The 15,327-nt window shown below is 43.4% G+C and overlaps 1 protein-coding gene across 4 annotated transcripts in view; it reads right to left on the bottom strand.

The window, feature by feature from the left end:
• The window catches only part of cadm1b (cell adhesion molecule 1b), a 173,001-nt gene that overhangs the window by 30,296 nt on the left and 127,378 nt on the right, over positions 1-15,327 (bottom strand). The gene's annotated exons all lie outside the window — the stretch shown is intronic.

The following is a 15,327-nucleotide window of genomic DNA, read 5'->3' as shown; positions in this document are numbered from 1 at the left end:
AATCTTTGCGCATTGCCGACATGTCAGCGAGGGGTCACAGAGTTGACACCGACAACTCACACATGATGGACAGGAAACAAAGTATGCTCTGACAACGCTTGAGTGTCAGTCAAAACTTTGGTGGAACAGAAGGAATGAAATTAGCCAGTTTGGAGGGGGGCGTCGACCTCTAATGCAAATTAGCCACTGCTCGGCGCTCGTTAATTGTTAGAGCCTTGAGGCTAAATGTCAACAAGACACGTTGCCAAAAACGAACTAATAATTTTGAATCAACATAAATTCACCATGGGAAAATATTCATCATAGCAAATTCCACACAAAAAAAAAAGTCTCAAGGACAAGTCTGCGAGAAATTGATACACCGGTATGCTCCTTTCGGGTGAAGCGGCCCAAAGTGACAGCGAGGAAATAAAACGTTAGGCTCCAGTCACTTTGTGAGGTCAAATACACGGACGCAGTCGAGTTTGATGAGACTTCAAGCCAAACAGACTTGTGATATAGTCTGGCGACACCTTCCCTCGCCATCAGAGCGATCCACTTCCTGTCAGCTGCCGCCATCCAGACTATTAATAGCGCGGCGAGGCGGCGGCGGCGGCGTGTCTCCCCCCTGCGTTACCTGCAGCGCATTAGCCACAAGTTATGAGGCTCCGGCTGGCCTGTGATTAGATGTCATGGCTGTCGCTCTGCTTAGACCGGCGCTGATGGACAGATTTCGGGGCGGGAAAACGCCTCGGCGAGAGTGCGGCCGATGCGCCCGTCTGTCAATCACGCCGGATGAGAGCGGGCAGGCCAAGCGTCCTCCCAATGATGTCTGTCCTTGTCTCCTCACCTCTTTTTCATCCCAATCTACACACATTCTCTCGCCCGGGCATTTGCTGGGAGAAACAAAAGGCGGACGTGAAAGGTGCTTTATAATGAGGAGTGTCATCGGCAATGTTAGCTTTGCGGATTTTCGGCGCTATTTATTTCGGCGGCGCATCAAAGTAAGACCTTGAGATACTTAAGCGTGTCGTAGTTTTCACATTTTTTTCTGCTCCTTGTGTAGCATTTTAAATTGCAGAAATCTGGCGGTAAAGCGCTTGGCAAATAGGAAAGTAGTAATTGTGATGCTAGACTGTGAGTCATAAATAGAGAATGGAAAATATTAATAGCCAAAGCAAATCAACTTTCCATGACCTTGAATGAAGAACAAAACCAAATAATTAAACAACAACCCCTTTTGTCATTTTAGGAATGAAGTCCAAAACATCTCAAGAGCCAAGACGGTTTAAGCCAATAGGCGGCTTAGAGAAAAAGTCACACAAAGGGGAAGATGAAGAAACACTTTTGGAATATCACACTTGAAGGCGAACAAAACAACAAAATATTTGAACCATAAAGCCAAGTCGCATTCACATTTTGTCTACCGAGGTATCACATACATCATTAGAACAAAAAATAAATGGCTACTAAACTTTGGGGAATAAAACCATCTGGTATCATCACAAAACATATCTACAAGTCATTTTTAGCCAATCTAAAAATCAACAACAATGCCAAATAAAAGGGTAAAGACATTTTTTCCTAGATGTTGACTATCACCGCTAAACTTGAGAATCACCTTTGCTAGCATGCTAACGGCTAGATTTTTAACTATGTTTGCGCTGACAATGTTTTGCGTCTGATACATAGCGTAGCCCCCCCCGTCATCATGGCTCTCTGTTTGACACACTAATGAGCCGACATGTCTTCTCAGCAACCCGCATTTCAATGTTATGTTCTCCCTCGCAGGTATAACACCGCCTCCATTCGCGTGCGTACTTCTATTGCAGCCATACTGTGCGCTGCCCATTGTGCTCTCGTTTAATTAGAGGGATCAGACTTTTTTTTTTTTTCACCCTCTGCGGACTCTCAACCAATCAAAGACATTCCACAAATAAAACACAAAAACATTATTACATGCTCACACACGCCTTCTACATTCCAACTCTAATAAATCAAATATTATCTGAAGATGTTGGCGATTTATTATTATTATTGTTGTTACTGTTCCGGCATTTTTTTTTTTTTTTTTTCCCAGCAATGCTATGAACCACAGCTTCCAGTTCACGGTCCATCTCCATGACAACCCAACGGAGCCGAAATGATAATCAATCCTGTCGGTCCTCGGGGATGCTACACTTTGATTACCAGAGAGTGCAAATAATGCAGAAAACGGCAAATGTGCCTGGGCTTCATTTCCTCTCCAGTTTTCTATTCCCACGATCACTCGGTTATGTACACCGGCGCAATCGCAGGAGAGTGGAATAAAAGAAAATGCCTTTACAAAGGTAATAATGCTATATTTTGATTGACACCATCAGAGGGGGATTCATTTCGCGATGACTATTTAGTGTAGAAATGCAGTGACTCATACCCAGAACTGTTTCTAATATCTTTTTTTTTTGGAAGGACAGTGATTGGCTGTCAACCAGTCCAAGGTGCACCCCGCCTCTCTCTCAATAAAAAGTTAAATTTGGATCTTAACTGGGTTCCAAGCTTAACTATGATGATACTTAAAATAAAATAATAAAAAATAATATTGGTAATAATAATAATAATAAACAAAGAGCCCAAAAAGCATGGATTTACAACAAACCAATAAAATAGAGCAGTAGCTGATATTTACAAAAAAAAAAAAAACAATTAACCAATTGTAGATATAAAAAGTTGGCTGGTGACGATCATATTCGCTGTATTTCTAAACACTCTCCCCCTCCCAGCTTCTTTTCCATGAAAATCATTTTCCCAGAATTCTGACGTGGGACGAAACACTTATGTAATCACCAAGCAGAACATATAGATGAGTGGATGTAAACGCACGTTCCCGCGCAATCAGGTGGAATTACAGGAGCTGTAAACATCCAGGAGATGACCTTCTGTAACGTCTCACGGCATCCAGTGAGAGGCTGAATGGCATCATTAAAAAAATAAAAACAAATCTTTATGCGTACATTTAGGCCTCCCACAATGTTTGGTACACCGGCATGATAATCAGATCCAATAAAAATAATTCTGAGAAACAAAATGGTGGATTTGTCTGTTGCAATCGAACAAGAAATCGCCTAAAATTGAGAAAATTGTTTGTTTCAGAGAGATTCACCTTAAGATGAACGTAAGGAGAACCTCAAAAAGACATGGAAGTGAAAAAAACCCCAAATTGATTTTAGCCTAATGAAAGAAAAGCTCTCTTGCAGACAGGTTGTCTCAAATAAACATTGATAGCAAGCCGACAGTGAATTATGGCAACACACTATTAAGAGTGCTGATTGTGACAAATGCAGTGACTTCACCGCTCCATAAATCACAAAGCGAGCCAGCTAGCGAGCGGGCAGGCGGGCGGGCGAATTCCCTGCGAGGTGCAATGATTTCTTCCCGCCGCCGGCTGCAGTCGCGCCGCTCTCTTGTGTTAACAAGAACGGCTGACTGAGCGCCGTCTTAAAAGTCGTCGCCGCCGCCTCCGAGTGACTCATCACATTTCATTGACGTTGTCTATTTCGGGGGCCACGTTTCCATCATTTGCAAATTCTCCTCGCAAAGACTTTTTTTCTGCCACGGTCTGTTCTTTTTTCTTTTTCAAAAAAAGGCATGTCGCGACTGGAATGTTTGGGACTGCGGGAAGGGAAGTCAGTAAAGTAGCGAGTGACTTCCTCCGAGCATACGTACGACAATAAGGCACTTCAAATTTCCAAAAGATTCTCCAACCATAATTCAACAATTTTTACACCTGCTACCTTTATAGTGTAAGTTAGGAAGTTGGGTTGCTCACCTTGTTAGCCAATTTGGGTTATTTTTCGCCCAACTGTTTTACACTGTATGCGAGAAAATATAATATAAAAAAAAATCCAAATAAATGAATAAAATCAAATAAAAATACTAAATAAATACAAAAAATATATATATAAAATTATAAAATATGTGTGACCGTAATTTAGCAGCGTGGAAGAGAGTTAGGAACCCGAGTCTGATCGGCTTTTGGTAGTGCCTGTGCACAGAAAGTGTCTTAGCCTCTAAAAAGCCTTAAAGGGAATATTCCTGTTGCTGTTGTGAGGATGCATTGATAGCCTTGTCGTCTCTCCCGTGGGGAGAACTCGGACAGGCTACAAGCTTGTCTGCCGGCATATCTGCTTACTAAGTGCACAATGGCCTCAGTGTATACACAGAGATAGGTTAAAAAAAGAGAGAGAACGGTAATTAGGACATTAGGAGAAGCGTTTGACAGTGCCTGTCATCGCTAGAGTGCAAAGGAGGCCGGTCAGAGGGGCTAAGTGGAGGAGGAGGGATCCAAAAGCCGGGTTCAAGAGACAGCTGCTGCACGGCCACTCGCTGTCTGGAAGCACTCGGAGAATATTAAACCAGCGGGGCCGCGGCCAAGACTCGTTTATGAGACGCGACAAAGCCCCCCCGCCCTCCCCGCTTCGCAAGCAGGTAGCGGCTAATTTATGCCACACTTGCGTTTTACAAATTGTCCTCATTTTCAGCCACCAAAGAGCCTCTATTATTACACTAGCAGCAGCACTGGGCCGTTTAACTACCAAAATGTAAGACATGGAACGATTCGGGCAATACAATATATCTAAACTGTTCTTCAAAAGTATTGGAACAACTCCTCTTTTGCTGTCAAATTCAGAGTTAAACAGAACGCTTTGAGTGTTCCCTGTATAAAATCAAATGGAGAAATCTTTGTATTGAAATGTTTCCAAATGAGTACCTAGATTAGCGCAAAAAAAAAACCCCGATTGATTTATTTCCCGTCAACATTAGCGGTAAGACGCACACGGTTAATTATAAGGATGGGTTAATATCGCGGTGACACTGACTCGCCTTCTCCTCCTTCCAACACCTGTGCCCATTCTCTGCCCCGCCTCCGCTCCTCCGCTCATAATCACCTCTATCAGCCCAAAACGCATCCGGGGACGCTAACCACGTCCATTTGTTTGCGCTCGTAATGTCTTTTTGTGCGCCTCAATCAGGCACCTGTGTGACACGCACCTGCTGCCTCGCCGCCGCCAAAGACGAGAAGCGAGACGGAGGGGAGGCCTTTTGTTTCCTCGCCCGGTTTATAATCAGCGCGTTGTTTCCAATCTACCCACACCATTTTTCAATTTCCCATTTCCCCCTTTTTTTTCTCAGTCAAATCGCTGCTATCAATCAGGTGTGCGGCGGAGAGCCCGCCGAGCGAAACGCCGCGGCGGCGGGGTGTTGACTTCCTTGATGGAACCATCTCCAGCCCAGGGCCTCATTAGGAAGACTGTGTGAATGTTAGCACGTGTGTGTCAATGAGAACCCCGTCGGGGGACATCATTTACCCCTCGCGCACATACTAATGAAACACGTATGGCATTATATATAACATGAAATTATTTCAGAATTTTCTTCACCCGTATGTGTGAGAGGATTGTAGCAAAGTGTGTTGCCGTTGAAACGCACACAGACACACACAACCCCGTGTCGTCACTCCGGCCCACGGCTTCTATTATGCGCTGCCCTTTTGCCTCCACTGTGCTTACTGATATCACGACAGGGCGACCTATAAACGCCTGGAAAACAATCTCGCGGCGGCGCCGACGCCGGCTGCGTCATCCCACGGTCCGGCACAGCCGCCCGATGTCTAGCGATCGATGCGAATCAAACCGTTAAGCGTGATTCGTACCAATCCGGCGTGACACAAAGAGCTCGGCGAGGCACAGTGTTTGATATCGGCCCCCCCGACGCACGGACAATTAGAGAAGAGTCTCCTAGTGGGAGTTGAAAAAAAAAATGAGGCGGCAAATAGAAACGGCCAAATATGTCTGAATGTATTGATTGGAGATCTGTTTGGAATCAGAAACGTGTGTCATACTGCTATTTCCAGTCAATCCCTGATTATCGTTAAATATGACACCATATTTTGTTCATCTGCTATCAACACATTTAAACACGTCAAAACACATTTACACTCATCAACGTGTCAAAGTATTTCTTAGCACCTATTTACACAGTTCTCTAAATTTACATTTTCCAATGCTTACAAAGTAAAAAGAATGATCCGGCCACATTTATGTGAGTCCCTATCTCCAGGACAAAATGGCGCCTACAGTGAATTCACACGGTCACAATAATCTACCACTTCCCCGTTTTCATTTATTCACAGCTTGACATTTCCTCCTTTCCGTAGAGTGTACTCTTACGGCGTGCCAATGGCCACATCATTTAGACTGGACCTGCATGAATATTTAACATTAGCGTTCGTCTCCTCGAGCCAGCGGAAAATGAATTATTTTTAAGCGGGGGGGCTACGCCGAGGCGGTGTGAAAAACAGCCTTCTCTCAGGTGATAAATCGGCCGCCCAGTTGATGTTGTATTAGGCAAGCAAAACAAACGGCTATCAATCACTGGCCCGGCTTTCCCAGCTCCTCATTCCGTTGCTCTGTCAGGAATTCTGTTGACTTGGAGGGGAATCAGCTGCCTGTCTGGAAAAGGCTTCGTTTTTGGATGATAAATGAGGAGAGTAAACCCCCTGTAGTCAGAAACCACAAGTAATTGACACCCACCCAAAAATAATATGTTAGTGTAAATTTGCCCACAAACTATTATCCTATTATGGGAAGTTTAGATAAACAAAGTATGGAATTAAATGCGGCGTGCTGCAAGGATACGCCTTAGGTCCTTTATTGTTTATCTTATATGTGCTCTCTTTATGTACTCATTTGGACAAACTTAGATTTCCACGTTGTACATCTCTACATCTAGACTTTTCTCCTCCGCTTTTAGTCGCAATTTTTCCGTATAGTGACACACAAATGAAGTTTGATTGATTGATAAACCGATCGAAAAAAATCTACATTAGTTCAACTATGTGCGAAGGCACTCTTATTGGGCTCCCTGTTCAAACGTGTAAATATGATTGAATCAGATCCACATACTTGGCCTAGCAACTTTCAATCAGCTTATTTGATTACCCAACTCACTGTGTTTAACATTGGTTAATTACTCGTTAATTCAAAGCAATCACACATAGCCTTGGGTTGGCCAACTGGCAATTGAACCGTCGTGTATTCATTCAGAGACAAAACACACACTCGCACCTGTAATGGCGCCGTGACAAACTCGAGTGTAAAGATCCTCAGATTACTTGACAGTTTCATTAAAAGCCATCACAGTGAACCCAGAAGTTTTAATCTATCAGGGAGAGCAAGTCTGTTTTTTTTTTTTCGCTTCTTTTTCACACCAGCACTTCATTCCAGGAAAGGGTGAGAGGAAAAAAAACAACATCCCACCTGAAATGAGATGTGGCCCCTCTCAAACACAATTGGGATCGCTTCGATTGACTGAACAGGCTGAAGAGATCAGGTGAGGGAGTACGAGGACAACCGTGGGGCTGTTGGCCATTGTGGACACAAGATGGAGGTTGAGATACGCGGGCGAGGCTACGCACCTGGGTTGCTGAGATAGTCCAGCTTAGGAGAATTGAGCTAAACCGACGCACAACCTTGACTTGGGTGGCCACGCCTGTCTTCCCCCCCCCCCCCCCCTAGCGTGGGGGATATTTTATAGATGCGCCACGCAGCGGAGATGACAGTTTTGCAAAGACTCAAGAGTCGGGGACGCACGCGGCGAGAGTTCAGCATCTTATTAGACGGGATGGAAGTACGCTAGTGGCAGGTGAAAGAAACCCGAGTGGCGCGTTAGCTAGCGGCCTGTCAAACGTGACGGGTACGCACGTGTGTTTTGGGGCCGGGGAGCCATCAGCAGCCCATTAAAAGAAGCGACGGCGAAGATGCCACTCTCCGAGGCCGACATGAAACACGAGGAAAAGGTCTCTTTGATCACTTCCTACCTGTCAGTCCGCCCTCTACGGGGATCGCCGGTTACACAACTTGGGCAAGGGGCGGGAGAGGGAAGACGAGCGCCGCCGCCGCCACGACTGAGGCTGGTGTCGGCAATCAGACTCAGCCCCCCCGAGGAGGTATATAACCATGGCGACCGGTAGTGTGGGCAAAGCGCATGTTTAATATGCTATATTTGGATTCCAATTAGCCTCGGCGATGGAGAGGCTTGTTGTGGTCTTCAGTCATATCCTTAGCGGTGAACGAGGTAGCCTTGAGTTTTCCTACGGGATTCGCAATGTGCATCCCGGGTGATTAAATGTTGAGCACGTGTTGAAATAGCAAGTGGCGTCGAGATGTCTATTTGGTGACATTGGGCCTAAGAACGCAAATAGCCCACGCTCGCTTCGCTGAGTATTGGGAAATCTCGACAACGAAAAGACGAGTTGTTGGGATAGTTTTTGTTCAGACCAGCGGAAAAGATCTGCTCATTTGGAACTCATTTGTATAAGTTGTACTGCTGTGACTTCTCTCTTGTGCGAGACCTTGTTTTCCATTGCGGCGCCACAGCCGTAAACTCCGCTCAATATTTTCAGGATGTCAGTGACATGAGCACAAATCACATCTGCTTATTTCATGCGTTGAATTCATTATAAGTTATAACTAACCTAAAAAAAACGAGAACATCTTATGTCCTAACTCAAGTTAACTTTACTTTTTGGCCCTTTAAGGCCACCATACTACTTCGATACAAGAGCGTTATTTGCAAGACATTAACGTGGGCGAGCAAAGACGTACAGGGAAGAAGCAAGGAATTTGGAGAAATGTCAACAAAATGTTCTATACATTTTATCCAGTGTGTGTGTGTTGAAATACTTTTCCAATGTGTTTCAGAGAAATGTCAACAAAATGTTCTTCACATTTTATGCTGTGTGTGTGTCTGCTCAAATACTTTTACGACGCGTTTGAAAAAGTAACCATGGATGTTACCTCTGACTTTGTGTTAACCACTACCGCTCCGCCGTTTTCTAAACCAGAAGGCTAAACTTTGTACCTTTATCCGTGCCATCAATTGCTTCGTTGCACCTCGCTCTGTTTTTTTTTTTTTTTTTTTTTCCTTCTTCCTCCAGCATTTCCTGTTTACTCTGATTTATGATAAGCTTTCATCGGCCAACGTAACCTCTGTAATCTTCATGCGTGGGTTCAAGCGAGGGAGCGACATAACTCGACAAGTATACAAAATATTTATACACAGCCGGGGTTTCATTTCACTTTGTTGTGAGCGCCACGCGTACACACGACTCGTGTCGCTCCCCGTGGGCTGCGGCAATTTGCGCCGTTCAAAAGTGTAATGGCTTTTCTACATCTTCGCCAAACACCCATGACACCTCTGTAACTACTTTTGGAGCGCTAGCGTTAGCAAGCATCGCACTGTCAATTTAAAGTCAACCCGCTTGTGTTTATTCCAACAGGAGTCCATTTGTTTATTTGTGAGAGGAGGATGAGAGCGCTGAGGATGGAGGCGACGCGCCGGCCGAGACGCCATGCGGCGGTTTTTTTTGGTTTTTTTTTTCTGTCTGTTGTACGTGCCAAGTCTTCTGACAGGGAAAAGAGGGGAGGGGGGTGCTCGCCACATCAGAGCGTCAAATCTGGCTCCGCCACATCAAAGTCCCCTCGCCAATCAAGCGGACCACCCCGCGGTCCAAACGACGAGTCGGGCCTATACCTTAGTTCGGAGAACACATCAAAACAAACAACTGTTTTCCCGGCAAAAGATAACAAGGCTGTGTGCGACTTGAACATAATGCACTTCGCCATGACAACATGAATAATGCAGTTTGTCCACAGTGATGGAAGATCCTCCGCTTAAAGCTTACCATTGATCAATATTTTATAATAACAAAAGACGTGACAAATGACTGCGTGTAATGCGAGACGCTCCCACTGAACACACATTGAATTATCTTTGAGTTATTCCTCCATCGCGGGCTTTTAAAGCCGAGCGTAGTTTGCATTTTCGCGTTCTTTGTCAATGTTGGGATTAACCGTGTTCAATAATGAATGGTTCGACTTTTAAACAGTCCGGGCATTCCTTTCGATAGCTCGTCCAATCAAACCAATGCAACGGCTAGTCTTGCTAACGCCGTTCCAGGAAATAGCCCAGCCCCCAAAATGCCACATTCATCTCAGTCAAAAATGGCGTCACACCTGATGTGTCAAAGCACACCGGCTAAGGTACATCTCCGTGTTTACTTCCTGTCAAATCTGTATGCAAACTTCACGTCCCCCCCCACAGCGCAGAGGTAGATAGACCCCGTACGGTTACCGGGAGAAACGACGAAGCCTGACACGGGCTTTGCTTGACACCCAACGTGGCGTGTCATGGAGTCTGTCTGTTTGAGAAAGATCAGGGCTGTGTCGGAGCTGCTCGGGATCAGCATCAGAGAAGGTTTTCATCCCTCGGCTTACTGGAGTGCAGCTCTACACGGCCCCCTCGCCGCTCTTCGCGGCGACTCCCCGGCCCCGCAGAACTGCTTCTCACAGTTGATTTGTCAACAAGATGAAAGGCAGCACACTTCATTGGCAAGTCCACTTTGGGACTCGGCTGCTTTTTTTGCTGCGGTATTAGGGAATTATTAAAAAAGCTTCTAGCGTCGAGGGGCCTAATAAAACACAATGACGGGGAGGATATTTGATTTCCTGTGTCATTTCAGGTCCACCGACTCCAGCCAAAATACTCGGCAATTCAAAAAGCAATCTGCTTAAACTTCCCCGCTCTGTTTTGTATTCCGGGGTGGCGCAGGGAGCGGGGATGACTTTTTATTTTAAATGAAATTACAGTGTCAATTCCATCAATCCAAAGCACCTCACACACAACCTGGCGACAATGCGGGCTTTGCATAATGAAGTAAAATACGGGCTAAACGGATTCAAATCAGAGGAGCCGCGGGACCGCGGGGGGGGTGTGAGGGGGGGTGCCTGGGCCGACAATTAAGCTGGCGCGTGGCGCATACCGATCAGTTTCCGACACGTACTGTAAAGCTCATTTGGGTTCCGCAACACACAAGCGTTCCGTCAAACGGGGCAACACCCCGCTCAGTCAGGACTCGGCCTTTAACGCCGCCCGTTCGTTAACCCTAATGGACCGACTCGCGCTGAGTTACGGCGCTAATACATGCCTGACAAAAAAAACATTTTCATATTTTTTCCCGCTCTTTGATGGATGCTCAAATGCTTTCATCTCACAAGAAATAGCTGCTCACCCGTGGTTCTACTTTAGAAGGCTGCGAAACTGACAAGGCTTCAAAAGGAGAAGACATGCAAAAGGTCTGCCCAGTCACCTGCAACCCCGCTGCTAATGCAAGTACACCTCCACACCGACCACATACGTATGTATCGTGTGATTGACAGGGCTCCATACAGCAGACGGCTATTAAGTCACTGCTGTGGGTGGTTAAAGTTGTTAACCAGTTTGCTGCCATCGAAGAATATATTCGTCAAATACGTTTTTCGAAATACTCCTGTCGTTGGTACGATGAGTTAAGGAGTAGCAGATTAGCATTTAAAAATACAATTTGAGGTATCTGGTAGAAAAGACACAAAGGGATACGACATTTGTTATCTATAATATATAATGGTAAACTAAATAACTAATAATTATAATTGGTGAAATGAATACTATAGTACTCCCGATTGAGGTAGGTAAGTAGATAGCTAAGTAGCTAACTAGCGTGGCTAACGTCAGCTACATTCTTCTTTCAATTGAAAAGTTCTATTGTTTACTTTTCATTTCGCAATGTAAGTACCAAACAACGTTTTCACAATGTAATAATGGCACTCGATGCATTGACGTAAACGAGGCGAGTTTCGCCGAACTCCGACAATGTTTGTAATCATTGTGGTGATTCAGGTGAACGTACGCTCATTCAAGAATTATCTAATGCATCAGTGTCATCAAAGATCAGCAACAGCTCAGCTGTGTCTCGCTCTTTCATCACGGCGCCTCTTTGAATTTCTTGCCTCAGCCGCTCGGGTTGAACAATCTAACTCTGAACTTTATCCCGAAATAAACTACAGCAAAAGCTGTACCTTCAAAGCGGTTGTTTTTTACTTTCCTTTGCGGGGAGGTTCAAAGTTGAAGGAAACAACATGAACTGCTTGATGCAGCACAAACAAAAGTGTTTGACAGACGTCTTTGTCATCACACCATCAAATTTGTTTTTTTTTTATGGTGGGAAACTTATATAATGTTTCATTTCTGACGCACATGAACACACACACAAAAAAAAAACTTTAGTGCAGCAAAAGAAAATATATACCTAATCATTTTGTCAATTGATTGCTTAATTGGTTCTCTCTGGAGGGAATCAAAAGGTGATCATTACGAGCCAGATATTCAAAGTGATTTTTTGGCATGTAATTTCATTTTGACTCATTTTTGAAAAACTGTAATAAAAAAACAAAACAAAAAACATGGATTGTAGCCGAAGAGCATGGCAGCCGCTGAGTTTGAAACTCAGCCATGTGCTATCGAGAAAAAAGGGAATTACACTTTTTTTTTTTTTTTTTTTTTTTTTTTAATTATTATTGGCAGAATACTCGCAAGCTCTGAAGGAGGAGGGAAAAAAAACGAGCTTAATCTTTAAGCCTCTCAAATTTCCATTTTCTTATGACAAAGTGCACTAGTGACGTAGAGGTTTGGTTAAGGCGGAGTGCGTAAAACCATTTTGTTTCAGGGCTCGACCCCCTAAAATCAGTAGGTTGTGCAAACAGAGAAGTGAAAGAAAAATGGGGTAAATGAAGACATAATGACCTGAAAGGCAGCCAGAGTGCACTGCCGAATTGTAACATTGGCGGGGAAAATGCACTCAAAAAGTCTCACAAAACCTTAATGTTGTAACACCATAGCATCAAAAAATCTTCTTTGGGCTTTTTTGGGAGAAGAAACAAGAAGTTTCAAGACGTTACATGTTGCCAGCATACCCCATTAAAGCTTCAGTACCGAAAATATCAAAAGAAAAGGCTCATTTAATTTTTCTTTGATTTTCTTTCGAAAAGAAGCAGCAGCCTCAACGTTGAAGAGAAGATGAGATGAGAATTTGCACCAAAACTCCGCAATATGATCAAATTCAGGAGCAATGAGCCAAAATCTGTAGGAGGTATTTGTTTATCGGCACCTCAAAATTGACCCTAAAATGGGCGCTTAAAACCAAAATGGCTGACTTTAGACTTTTTTTGTGGTTCGACTAGAATAGACACGCCTGCACATCTACACTACATAAATGAATACATATACATCCATATGCAGATATATTAGGGGTGTCACAAAAAATGATTCGGTTTTTATTCGAAGAACCGAATCGTTACATTTTAAAATGATCGTAAGTATCATATTTTCTTTTTGGCGTAGCTGATGATTTGATATTTGAATAGTTTCTGCTTTGGAGATCTTCCATATGTTGTTGGATATGAATAAAAAAATATGAACGCTATCGCCGTACCGAAATGAATCGTAATCTCACTGAATCGATTCTGAATCAGATTTGAACTTGCCGCTTGAAAGCAAAATGGCAAACTTTCCATGTCTTTTCTTAAGACTACTTTCGGACGACTGTTTCCAAATTTGATGTTGCCAAGTGAAACTCGTTCCAGGGGCGCAATGTTTCATTGTCAGCTCAGTTGTAGTATGCCGCGCATGTACGCATATAGCGTACAGTAACAGCCAGTCAATAAAAAAAAGGCCGTAAACACAGTCTCGCAGGGTCAAGCGGGCTCCATAAATAATCCCAGAGAGTGCGACTCCTGCACTAAGCGTTCCTCAAAGTGGATCGATAAGGATTCAATGGTGAATTCTATTCTTTTGCTTATCAGCAACGCTCTCTCGCAGCACTTTGCGGTGATCAATTATTAAAATCAACTTCTACCCCTCAAAAAAAAGCGCAACGGGAAAAAAAAGTCAGATTTATTCTACAGGCGATGACTTTTGAGAGGCAATTTTTCATCCGAGCGGCCTTTAGCGTTTCTTATTAAAATACATTATTGTTGCAGTGGATTTATTTATGCGACGCGATAGCTCATTAGTCAGATTAATGCAACGCGTTCTCCCTCTCGCCGCAAACCGACGGCCCGCAAAGAGAGGGAAGGCTGAGTTGCCGTATAAATAAATGACGCGCGCTAAAGTTCAAGTCTCACGAGTTTGTCGAAACAACAGCTTTTTAATATGCATCTATTTTTAAAAGAGGCTAAATTTAAACCTGCCGAGGCTCAGTTAACACAGCGGATTAGCCTCAATCTTCAAAGTTTGCTTTCTGAGCAGTAACAGAGAGAAGCCGTTCGAAACCTGGCCCTTGAAATAAAGTTTTAATTCGGGGTATTTCTTCCCCGTTGTGTACCGCGTTGATTTTTCTGGAAAAAACGTACGTATATGATTTGAATTTAAGCCCCAAACAAACAGGCGAGCGATACTGAAATGATGGCGTAAACATGCATGTTTAGTGTCAGGTGTCAAACGTGAGGGATGCACACTCGCAGTTCATCAACTCAATCCCAGCGAACCTTTCGACATGGAACTGCGGGTGAGCGCTTTCATATGATAATTTATGATAATAGGGATATACATATCTCAAATAGCAACAGCTTTGGGAGGTGGATGGATCCCACTAGCACATGTCAGCGTGTCATTCAAGATGGTATTTGCTTATTATTGTTGTTATCCATTTAAGACTAAAATATAAGTCAAGCAACTGATTTTATTTTAGGATACAAGATGCCAAATATTATTGACATAATTATAGCATATAGTGCAGTACAATGCACAATATATTTATAAAATAACTTATTAAGACCATACCCAAGAAATCTTAATAATGCAGTATAATGCATCATTTATTTAAAAACATTTTTTTTAGACCATACCCAAGAAAACGTATTACTCGGTTCTATTTCGATTTAACAATAAAGTTGATTTTTCTTAATCATCCTTTAACAAAAAAAAACAACTCCATTAGATTAAATCAAATGGACGGTGCAGAAAATGCACCAGAGCAAATTGATGATTGGTTTGGTCCCTTACATATAAAAATGAAATAGACCAAAGCAAAAGCAGATTAATTGAGTATCAAAACAATTGATTTCATAAAAAATAATCATCATTCCACTAACAGTTAGCTACAGCAAAATTAAAAAACATGTATCTAATAATACCTCTCTGTCAATTTAAGACAAAAGTTGGCATTATTGTTCAAATATTAGGCCTACTTGACACATATTGCACAACTACGAACGTTGCACTACATTGAATGTTGAATTTCCAACCATCTTTTCTCCCAGGCAAACGACTGCCCATCTCCATTTGAGAAACGACTTACTCTCCCAAAGCCTTCATATTAAAAGTGTCTCAGCACCTCTTCAAGTAAAAGGTAGGGGGATAAACACGCTTTAGCAAATATTCTAATAGCGGCTCCTACGGATGATGTTGGATTCAGTGTTTGATTGGAGCCCC

The sequence above is a fragment of the Syngnathus leptorhynchus genome, chromosome 7 (genome assembly GCF_054491065.1).
Source record: "Syngnathus leptorhynchus isolate UIUO chromosome 7, UIUO_Slep, whole genome shotgun sequence".
Taxonomy (NCBI): domain Eukaryota; kingdom Metazoa; phylum Chordata; class Actinopteri; order Syngnathiformes; family Syngnathidae; genus Syngnathus; species Syngnathus leptorhynchus.
This window is presented reverse-complemented; position numbering and strand designations above follow the sequence as displayed.